Source organism: Fukomys damarensis, unplaced genomic scaffold, assembly GCF_012274545.1.
Source record: "Fukomys damarensis isolate Sample0158 unplaced genomic scaffold, DMR_v1.0_HiC HiC_scaffold_33, whole genome shotgun sequence".
Lineage (NCBI taxonomy): Eukaryota > Metazoa > Chordata > Mammalia > Rodentia > Bathyergidae > Fukomys > Fukomys damarensis.
In genome coordinates, this window is record NW_022900945.1 from 7,137,413 (window position 1) to 7,149,460 (window position 12,048).

General features: G+C 41.2%; 1 pseudogene; it reads right to left on the minus strand.

Moving 5' to 3' along the window:
- LOC104848994 overlaps nucleotides 1-10,718 on the minus strand; it is a 17,179-nt pseudogene extending 6,461 nt beyond the window's left edge.
- Between the last annotated feature and the right edge of the window lie 1,330 nt (nucleotides 10,719-12,048).

Sequence of the window (12,048 nt, forward strand, 5' to 3'; positions counted from 1 at the left end):
TTTTTTTTTTTTTGGTACCTGGGATTGAACTCGGGTCTTTGCGCTCGCAAGGCAGGCCACCAAACCGCTGAGCTAAATCCCCGGCCCGATAAGATTCTTGGTATAGGAAAAACAATATTAAAATGATGATCCTAAATTTATGTATTAGCTTCCTTGTCTCTGAGATACGATACCCATCAGCCACAACCCAGAGGACAAAAGGCTTACTTCTTTCATGATGTCAGTCCATGGTTGGCTGGCTCCAGGCAGAGATGTCATGACAGAAAGGCATGATGGGTCAAAGCTGCTAATCTGGCTGTAGCCAGGAAGCAGAGTATGGGAAGAGAGCCGAAGCGGAAGGAGTGAGGGCCCAGACAGAAAACCCAAGGCCAGACACACCCGGAAGTGTGCTCTCCTAGTCCCTGGGGCAGATCCACAGCCATTCTAGTTGAAACTCCACCCAACCCACTGTACTTCCTCTCTGAGTTTTTCCTTGTAGCATTCCAGTTTTTTCTCAACAATATAGACTAAAGGGTCTTTGTTCTTTTATTTGTTCATTTGTTCCTTTGCTTATTCATCAATCTGGTATACGTGCTGCTGAAGCGAGCGCTCATTCATCAATCTGAATGTAAGTTCCCATTTACAAACTTGTTGATGTGATGTTTTTCTTCCTTACTTGTGAGAAATTAATTTTCACTTAAGTTTCTGAATATTCTCTTTTCATTGTAGGTCAGAATTTTTGTTTTAATCCTGTTACTTTTTCAGCTGTGTCCTAGAAAAAAAATATGTACTTTCTAGTTGGTTTAATTTTCATTTCAGGGGTCCTATGTGAGGGTCTTCACTTTTGTTTACTTTCTGATAGCTGTCATTGAATGTGCTGCTAAGTCTTAGGCGAAGAGGAATGATAGTATTCTGCTTAGCCCTTTGCAGTGCTTAGTATCTTAGCACCTGCAGCAAAGAAATGTTTGTGATGAAAAAGAACTTTGGACTTACACAGATCTTAGATCAAGATTTGGCTCTCAGTTCCATCAGCTTTTTCATTTGGAAAATGGACAAAGTAAAATCCATTAGGACTTAAACTGAGATGAAATGAAACATGAGTAAAGTTGATTGCACATAGTAAACTTTCAATAAATGCTTTCTCTATTCAGAAGACAAAAAATGTATTCTTTTGAAAATTCAAGAAGTGTTTAATTTTCTGCCTAATATACCACTGTTTCCCATTAGCTCCTCAGTTTTCTTCTAATTGATGAATGATTAGAGTTGCTGAATTGTGTGTAAATATTTGTATTTTAAAAATACTTCAATGCCATCTTCAAGTTTTAATTAACAGATTTTTGAGATCATTGTTATTACTTGAGAGTTGGGTCTTTACTGATACTTGCAGCAAAATTCAAGCTAGAATTATCGAGCGTTCTGAAACTATGATGCATTTGTTCTTCACAAGATCATCAATAGCAATATTAAATGAGCACAAATCTCACAGAAACCCTAGAGTTAATACTTTGAGCACTCCTTGATTTATTCTCACTCATCATGGCTGTACCCTGTTACTGGAGACCCCTGCAGTTAGGTTCCAGTCCTGTGCCCAGTATACGATGCAGGACTGAGAAAAAAATCCTACGATAGAACTAGGAGAGAGAAAGCGGGTGCCAGGATGACCAATGCTGGTGCAGCTGACAAAAGCGCTGGCCAGTCCTAGGCACTGACTTTTATTGGCAATCAACTGGGGTAAAGGCAAGCTAAGTGCAGTTTTTATGCAAATTAATGTAAAAAAGACTCATAAAGGACAAGGCAAAACATTCTTGAATTGGGAATGGAATAGACAAAATGTATGGTTGTAATTAGAACATTGTCCTTCTAGTCAGAAGGTTTTAGTTATGGGAACGGGATTTGGGTGCAAGTTACTCTGTCCTTGGCATGTAGGCTTCAGCTGGACCCACTTCTCAAAACAAGCTTTTTGTGGGGCTTGAAATAGGGAGGAATGCTGTAAATAAAAGAAAATCGCATAATTGTGCACAGGATTAATGGGATTAGGGTGCAGGATATTATATCAGCTAAGAAGACCTGGGAGGGTTTGTCAGAAAAGGTGCGTTCACCGTAGAAAATGACAGAGAGGGAGAGGGACAGGGACAAAGAAAGGGAATATTATGGTCTGAAGAGCAGAAACTTCAAAGGTCCAGAGGTGGCAATGGATCTAGCATTTCTGAGGCATGAAAAGAAAGTTAATCATTTCTGAGGCAAGGCAGATGACAGGGATCACAGTGGAAAACGATATTGATGACTGAGGTAGGAGGCCAGTTACATAAAGCTGGGAGAGCATGTTTAGACTGTTTTTTCTGAAAGCAATGCAATACACTGGATGGAATCAAGAAACAGATAAGTTGATTTGACTTTATGCATGGAGAACATCGTTCTAATTGCTCTATAGAGAATAACCTAGGGGTTGTCATGCAGTCAAGAGTTGGGACCAAACATTGAGGTAGAGATCCCCGCACCTGCTCAAGTGAGGAATTGTGACTTGGATCAGCGTTGTGCAGAATGGAACTGAAAGTAATAGATCTGAGGAGGATTTGGAGGACGCCAACAGGACTTGCTCTAAGAGAGGTGTTGGAGGGAGTGACACCATCTAATTCAGCACTGGACAGATCAAAAGCTGCAGAGTAGTACAGAGCAGTTCCACTCAGTACACCATCATCCTTCATAATACATTCTTCTCCCTTAAAGAGCCCAGAAGCTCCCTGGAAATAGTAGCCTCACTTATTTATCTTTCAATCACCAATACCATTACATGGTTATAACTCAGAAAGTTTTGTGGAAAGGACAAAAAAGATGGAGGTAAACCTAAAATTATTTAGCTTGACAAAATAATAGCTACTGTGTCACAGAGCCATTCACAGGGCATATGGTGCAGTAGAGGAATGAAGGATATAACTTCTTGGCAGCATGCTTTACAGAGTGGTGTGATTTACCAGATTTATACAAGCAAAATTTACGGTCCAGAATGAAACTGGGATTTTATAGATCTAAAGCAAGTATAAAACACAGTACTGGAAAGATGAGCGATAGCTTCCTACCTGAATGTTTAAAAGCTCAAAACTAAATACAATGTGGATCCTCTAATCTAAATTGTTTTGAAGGAAATGTAACTAACCACCGTGTATCTTAAACCGTTACATGTAACATGGCAGAGTGAATTCTCTGTTGTTAGAAGACACGGGGTTACCGTGGACCTGTGTCCAAATACAAGCGCCACAGGGTTTAGGAAGAGAGAATACTTCCTGGCTCACAGGACAGAGAGTCTGGGGCAAGACCTAGCACTGAAGCTAGGAAATGGCCAAAGCAAGACTTAAATTACGTTATTTTAGAGCTTTGTGTTTTACTCTTCCTGCTAGTTTACTGTCACACAGTTAGAAGTGGGCATTGAGAGGTTGAAGCAGGAGGATCTCAAATTCCAAGCCAGTTTGGGCAATTCAGTGAGATCCTGGGGCTGGTGCATAGCTCAGGGGCTCCGTGTCCCTGAGTCCAGTTTCCGGGAGCCCTTCCCGCAAAACGGTGGCAGCAGCCACTCCTCACTTCACATCCTCTGACTTTCACTGGGAAAGAAGGAGCCTCTCCATAACACAGCCGAAGAGCGGTGGTTCTGCAAGAAACTCTGAGCTAATGTGGAGAAGACATATTAGAAAATGGCAGGCTGAAATACGATAAATGTCCACTGCATAAGAGAGGTTTTCTGTCATTTTTTAAAAAAAGTATGTGTGTGATTTCAGTTCGTTCTCTTTCACCTACCTCCTATATATCTCTTTTACTATATCTCCTATATTTTGAAGCTTTTAGTCTTGAAATGGTAAGAACCGTCGGGTCTTCCTGAGTCCCCAGTGCTTAGCCATGTGTCTGATATAAAGTACTCAATAATACTTGTGAAAAAAAGAAAACAAGCAAGCATCAGCCATCGTTTACCCTTACAGCAATTTCTGCTAGACTTCTCTATTGATTTGTTTGATATAACGAAATCACAATTTCCATGTATGTGTATACATAATTTGGAAAAAAATCTCATAGACAACCAAAGTAATGTAAAGAAGCAATTGTTGGATTCAATTTCAGCCTACTGAAAAGGTTTTACACATGGAGATGTTTTTGGCTTGCGTTTTAAAATTTGGGTCCTTTTTGATCTCTATCACCTTTTGGATAGAAAATAAACACCATATTTCCTATGGCATTTCAGAGACTGAACTTGATAATTCTGGTAGTGCTGTTTTGCTCTTTCAAGACATTCAGCAGCAAGTACATATGTGTCTGACTAAATGTCACTGTGCTTAAGGCTCCTATGATTTGGATTTGGAAGCTGGCAGAGGGAGGAGCAAGAGAGAACTTTCTAGTTTCTTATTACCCCATCCCATGATGTTTCTTTGTTCATTTGATTTTAATGATTCCAATAAGAGTTGAAACAAAAGCTGGAAGATTGGCCTACCAGGGGTTAATTACTGAGAGGAAGGGCTATTTCTTGAGTCTGATGGTGGGGAATGGGTCAGAAAAGACTAATTAGACAAGCTTCAAGTTCTAGGGAAATGCTAGTGGAACAGGTGAAAATAAACTGGTGATAATTGCAGGACTAATTACCCTCCACCTAGCAATTGGCCACCAGGTGTTCTGTAGCACATGAAAGAAGGGACTGGCAGAGCAACAGAGGCTGTTTTTGTTCAGAGAAACAAGGAGATCTCAGGGAGGAAAAAAAAAGAAAAAAAACAAAACAACCAGAGACTTTAAAATCCACAAGATGGTGTTTCTTCTATTTCAGACTTATTCTTTCCTGACGCATGGGGAAGAAAACCAGACCACAGTTATGTGCTGGTGTTCTGTTTTATTTGTTTTTAAAGAACTTGTATTCCATCCAGCCTGGGTACACCAGAAGAATTTCAGTGTTGAGTATACAGCTACATACATCCTTGTAATTGAGTTTATGGTAACCATCCACATGGCACATTTATTAGGAGGGAAGTTTATTGGCATTTAGAAGGCTGTGATTAATAATAGAATGGTGACAAACAATCTGAATTGTTAGAAGCCATGGCTTCATAATTACTTCCTTTCTTTTTATATAGGCCACATGGGAATGTAGTAAGCATTTTAGAATATCTCTAGTGGGGTGAGGCATATTACCCACATATCCCATAATCGTTCAGATATCTTTTATTGTCCAATTTGTCATTTTGTTAAAAACCACCATTCAGAATTCAGTAATGTAAACAGAACTATCTTTAATGGAATACTTTACAGGTAACAGAAATCAATTAAAAGGGTGAATGTCTAGGATAAATGATTGCCATTAAAATAATTTAATATCTCATTCAGAAATATGCTTTCAAGCCATAAAGGATAAGACAAAGATCAAAAATATTTTTAAATGGCACAAGGAGAAAATTAGATTTTTCAGAAGGGTGTGTCTCAGAGGTGCATGAACTCCCACCTCCTGCCGGTTCTGATTCTGCCATCCTTACCAGACCAGGCCGATGCTTCAGTCTGGGGAGAAGGAAACAAGGCTCTTGTGGGGCCGGGCACTGTGCTCTGTGGCTGGGGCAGCTTCCTTTCTGGCTTCTCACTGCTCACTGGGGATGGAACTCGGTTAGGTGACCCTGCTCCGGGCAAGAGCAGCAGTCTGCAGATTCAAAGACTTTCAGACCTAACTCCATGCCGCTGTTTTCCTGTCTCGGCCACTTCTCTTGGCCGACAGCATTGTAAGGGTGATTTTGGAACTGCATTTGAATCATAGCTCTCCACTCACTAGTACTGTGAGTCTGAGCAAAGACCTTGAATTTGCGGACTGTCAGTTTTCCCCAGCCAGAGGTAATGATTACTACTTTGCTGGGAACCTACAGGGATTAGGGGAGATGCAGAATGCCTTTTGTATTAAGTTTGGACTAGACAAGGCCACTGCATAGTGTGCAAATACCACAGAAGTGCTATACAGAAACACTAATACAGTGCATATGTTACAAGGAAAGAGCTAAGAAGCTAACCAGCGAATGGTTAGGTAGCATGGTGGTTGGCAGTAGCAGAGTTCAGGTCATGTGCCAGTGCTAGAGGATAAGAGCAGGAGCCCACAGTGCTGAACTCAGACCATGGCCTGGCAGGAATCTCTGCCTGTGTGTGTGGTGGGAGCTGGGAGCATAAGACCGTGCCTTGTGCTTCCGGAGGCTGCAGTATGTCTGCTCCCTTGTCTCACACTTCAACCTCCTGTGCTTCCTGTCAGCTGGACATAGCCAGAAGCCTGTGAAGCACAGCAGCCTCCCGAACCAGCTGAAGTTACTGAGAGGACAGCGGACAGAAACAGTGTGAGGGCTCGTACCCGCAGTGGGTCGCCTGATGGCAGCATGTAGCTGAGCATAGCATGTCACTGGATCCTCCCAAGAGAAGGGGTCTTGCACTTTTCTTTCCTGTCCTCCACTTCTTCCCTTTGACCTCTTAAAGGTCGGTGGTTCCTGGAGATCAGAGAAGGAAGTTTGGCCTCCGCCTGTGGCCTGTTTTCTCTTTCTCCCTCTCTCTTTTTATTGGGCACTGGGGATCAAACTCCGGTCTTGTGTTTGTGAGGCAGGCGGCAGAATCACTGAGCTAAATCCCCAGCACCTGTTCTCTTTGATGCTCCTCCCTGTGCACTGACATTCTTGTGACCCATCTCCTGGCCTCCATTGTTCTAAGAAGAAATAACTTATGTTTTCTTCATTTAAAAATTTATTAGTAACATGTTTGTGATGCACAGTGAATCTATTCTTCATAGGGATTTGACATGTATACATTTCACACCTTAGTCCTTTTCCCTTTCGCTTCTTCCCCTTCCTCTTCCCATCCCAGATCTTTTACATCTGCAAAAGGGCTACCTCCATGTTGGCTATCGTCTCTTGTTTTGCTCTTTTAATTCTTTATACTTTGTGTTTCTCCTAGAAGAGAAACCATGTGCTGTTAGCCTTCTGTGTCCGATTTATTTTGCTGAGCATTGCGGCACTGAGGTCCATCCATTTTCCTACAAATGACCCAAACTTATCCTTCTTTCATAATTTGTCATAAGGTGGCAAATGAGCGATATCCTATGACTTTTCACCTTTCTTCATTCCCCTCAGGGCTCCAGGTTCCCAATTCTTCATTCTAAATCCAGGGAACTTAATGAATCATGAAACACATATCCAAATTTATTAATCAAGTTAGGGTCTAGAAAAACTCTTTTTGACACACTTTGTTTAGTAAAATGGAAAGTTATTTTAAAAAACATGCAATCTTTTTGCAATGCAAGGCACTGACAGGGCACAGACTTTGCAGCAAATATTTGATTGTCCAAAACAAACAAAGAAACACCCCAAAATGGAGTTGACCAGTCCTTTGTTAATTAGAATACTTTCTCTCCTTGTCTGTACGGCATCTCCCAGATAATCTGCATGTCCCTGAGCTGGGAATCAGTGACCTCTTGTGTGAGGTCATCAGGTTTGTCGCTGGTATGGGTGTCATCCACTCCCACAGAAAAGTCTTCTTCAATCTCTTCACCAATACCTCGTTCACTTTTTTCTGAGCGATGGGTGGCACTATTAAAGCCATCAGCATAATCTTCTCCACTCCCTGATCCAAGAGATCCACTTTTATCATGGACCAATTTCAGGTCTTTCAAAACTGTGCTTTCCCTTTTACTCTCAGCATCTTTTAATGAGGGGGCTCCTGCCAGAGAGGTGAGTCCACTCTTTAAGGGGGGAGTATCCGAGAGTGAGACCAGACTTCCTGCTTGCTTCTTAGGTTCACTTCTCCTAGCAACCATAAATTTTTTCTGGTTTAGGAATGGGATCATCAAAGAAAGAATCTCCTTCCATTTCGTCTTCATCTGGCCAAAGGCCAGCTTAGCCTTTGATATCTAAAGTGGGGGTGCTTAGAAAAGATCCATTCTTTGTTTCATGGGTCAGTGAGTGTAGACTGCTTTTGCTCTTTGATTCTGATGAGGAGATAGCTGTATCACTCAGACTGGCCTCCCGGTTGGCCTTCTTGTCCTTTATACCTCGGTATCTTACTACAGGTTGTGTGTGTACTTGTTTTTCCTTCTGGCGACTTTGGTGGAGAATGGACATCAGAAAGATCCAGAGCACCTTCCCCATTGGCAGGCCCTTTTACTTTCTGTTGACAAGTGTCGAAGCACTTCTAATAATAAGTACCTTCTGCCTCAATGATACCTAAATCTCAGGCTAGATTTTCTCGCCCTTCAAGACCCTGAAACGTGCTAATTTCAGGTTGAAAACAGCCAAGGAAAAGTCAAGGTTAGAAACTGAAGGAATTCTGCAACAAGACTTGCCACTAAATGACCATATTTTGTATTTAAATTTTTTCTCAGGCTCTCACTGACTCTTGTGATAACTTAACTTCACTCTTCAGGACAGTGCTTATGACAGATTATGTAAAGACTAACTTGAATAGCTGCTGAAAAGTCAAGAAGCTTTATTCTTGGCCCCTGGCTGACACGAGTATAGAGTTCTTGTCAAGCTTGTGTTTTTGGTGTCTACCTTAAGGAACTCATCAGAACTGAAAGCATGGTGGGTATAGGAAGACTGAGGGCTATATAATAATTCACATTTCCTTACAAATATGATGGATTTTAATGGGAAAAATATCATGGAAAGAAGATTTGGGAAACAGAATTAACCAAGCTACACATTCCCTTGCTAGTTTGGATGTTGAAAATGGTTATCTTTAAGACAGATATGTTGAATTATTTTTAGCCAAATAAAGAAGTTGTTTACCTCTTGAAAGATTCTGACCAAAAACATGGGTAAAAATTTGACTTTTAAGGAATAAGTCACAGTTATGTGAATAATCATCCACTCCAGGCAATTTCAGCCAGTCAGATAAGGTATTACTGTATAGTAAAGACTGCCTTTTCTTTTTTCTTATTTTTAAAATAAATTGTTCCACATAGAATCATCAAAAATTTACAGCTTTCTAAGAGTCAAAGGAAGGAGCTGATAGCATTTGTATTATAAAATAGATCACTTTTTCATTTTTCTGTATTTAATATGTATGTAGAAATTAGACATTCAAGATCAGAAAAAGACTACCATTTTCTTTTCCTTTTATTGTTGTGCAAGTACCCATTTAAGCAGTCCCCAGACTTAGAAGCAGGCATTAGGAAAGGCATCTGTGAGTAGGTAGTCATGAGGATGAAAGGTTAAAGATAAGAGAAGTCTGAGTATGGATTTTAATTCACTGGGGAAGCTGTCAGCAGCATAATTAGGAGAATAAGCTGGGTAGGGACTGTGCAGAATGCAGCTGCTAAACCATAGCTGTGACAATTTAAAAAAAAAATCCATCTTTTTCAGCCTTAAAATAAAAGCTTTTCCCACATCAAGGACTGTCTAGAGACTATGTCTTCCATAAACTCTGCATGAAGACTGATTTAAGATTAGTGAAAGAAAAATGCAGCCTATTTCATTGGGGATATATTTCCAAATTAGAATAGCTTTTCTTTTATAGCATTCCATCTTGTTAACTCTTCAGTGGTTCAAAGTTCTTGATTTTATATGGCTCATGTGTTCCTGCTTTTTTGAAAAGGTACTTTGCCTGAGCCTAAAATGTCTGGGAAGAAGATAGTAATGGGTTTGATTTAATCAACTCCAATAGCCTCCAATTCCCAAGAGAAGAGGCAAGTGAATAAATCACCTGGGTATTGTACTAAAGCATCTTAACAGGACAAACCATCTATTATCCCAGAAACCAGCATGTGTCAAAGTGAAAGGAACAACAAGAGGTGATTATAGATTTGAAGCCAAAGTACTCAATTTTATAAATACTATAAGCCTTTAAGGGAACTTTTAATGTTTCTCTTAGTTGTCTTTTTATTATTGTTTGGAAAATAACAAAAGTGAATTTAAACATTTGAGGCCAAAATTTCAAAGTATTGTTAGTTGTTCTTCATTAACTTCTTGGCTCATTTTCAATAGCCAGAGTCCTATCAGGGTCATGTACAGGATAGAAAATTGGAAGCTTCCCGAAGATGATGCCTCTTTTGTGAGTGTCAGCTCCCTGAGGAGATTCTCGAAGGGAAGAGTGGGGAGAAATGCCTTCAGAAGAATTTAGGAGAGGGAGAGATGTCTTTCTTCTGTTCATATGGAGCAGAGAGAGTCGGTGAGTGCCGTGGGTAGTAAAGATTTGGTCAGTGCTGGAGACAGTGACAGCAGAAGGAGTGAGACCTCAAGACAGTGTCACTGAGGTCACACTGCTGACTAGACCCGTGGTATAAGGCTCTTCAGCTTCACTTATGTTTCACATATACCATGCTCAGCAGAAAAGCACCCGAGCCTCCAAATCCCCAAAGACCTGGAGCCCTCGAAGAATGTGTGTCTCTGTGGTAACCCTGCTGAACGATGAGCGGTTATGGCCGGACCCGCTCGGAACCACTGGCGTTGCTCAAGACCCCAGCCCTTCACGTGACACTCGGGATATGTGAGAGTGGGAGTGATGACAAGTGAGAGCATTCCAGACAGTAGGGTTGGATAAGGGGTGGGAGATGGGTTTAAGTGGACCTAGGGAAGTAAACTTTCGTATTTCTTACAGTTTACCAAGATTTAGGATCTCTGTGCTTAGGTGAAAATGAAAAATTTATCATTGAGATAAAGTGACATTCTCATTTGACTTCTCCACATGTACCTTATTCTAATGACCTCCCTTCCTTTCTGGATTCCAGACTTGCCGATGCGTTCCCAACCTGCCATCTTCCTTCCTACCCCGAAATCTCTGTGCCTAAGTTCCTTTTGCCTGAAAGATGACTACAAAAGAGTGCTCCTCCAAATATTTACTTACCTTTTCCATCTTCCTTTAAATGCCATTCCTAGGAGAGTTGTCCTTGATCCTAATAAAAACAGTCTTCTCCAGCATGCATTTCTATGGCAAATCAGTAGAAATCACTGTAATGAGAGAAAGAGGGAGAAGGAGAAAGGGAGGGAGGGAGTAAGGGAAGAAGAAAGGGAGGTACAGAGAGATGGGGAAGATACCTGAGTCTGTTTGGAGCTCCACACCACATACTGCTACTGCATGACTGACTTCAACGACAGTAGGTAATTTTCTTACAATTCTGAAAACTCGAAGTTCAAGGCCAACGCAGAGCAGCTTTGGTTTCTTCTCAGGCCCCTCTCCTTGCCGCACACATCAACCTCTTCTCACTGTGTTCTCATGTGGTCTTTCTTCTGTGTCTGTGTCCCTGATCGCTTTCTAAGGTTATTAGTCTTGCTGGACTAGAGCTGACCCATATGTCCTCATTTCTTCTGAGTTACATCTTCAAAGTCCTAGTTTCAGACACAGTCCCATGGGGAGTTAAGGCTTCACGATGCTCATTTGAGGAGGGACGCGTGCTGCACATAACAGATAGATGGGCAGGCTCTCCCTCACTGCTCCTCTGCAGAGATGGGGTGAGAGACAGGCCTGGCTGTAGGCCGGAAGGGGAGGGAGCTGGGGTCCTTCTAGTTTCCTACGTTCAGAGAAACCTGGTGCTAGTGCGCGGGTCCACTTTCTTCCTTTGACTGCTGCACCCTGCTAGTTACTTATCAAATCCTTAAATACGCAGTTCTTATTCACTGACCACCCATCTGGCTGCCTTTTCTCTTTCCAGGTATTGTTGGCATTTCTTATTGGTTATTGTCTTTTCTCTCACTCAGTTTATCTTTTTGATTTTATACTTTATTTTCTCCCTTTCTCAGGATGACGTAGAGGTAAATGTGCCATTTAAACAATCCATGTTAGTCTCTTGTGTTACTTTTAACTGTTGACTATGACTTTAAGGTCTGGAACCCTGGTTTCTAAACCCTGGAGAGCTCCTTCTTCATAACTGTGGGAAGGTCTGTCCTTAGCACATCAATGCATTTATTTGTGTAGAATTAATATTGAGTGGTGTTATTCAGGACATTATAAAATTATATGTAATATATGATCCAGTCGCATGGATCTGGTGAAAAGTGTGTACAATCCTGGGTTCACACAGAACACAATTTATGTCATGTTGTAACATTTAGGTCATTTTAAAAGATCTTTGATCCAATGTACCTTTCA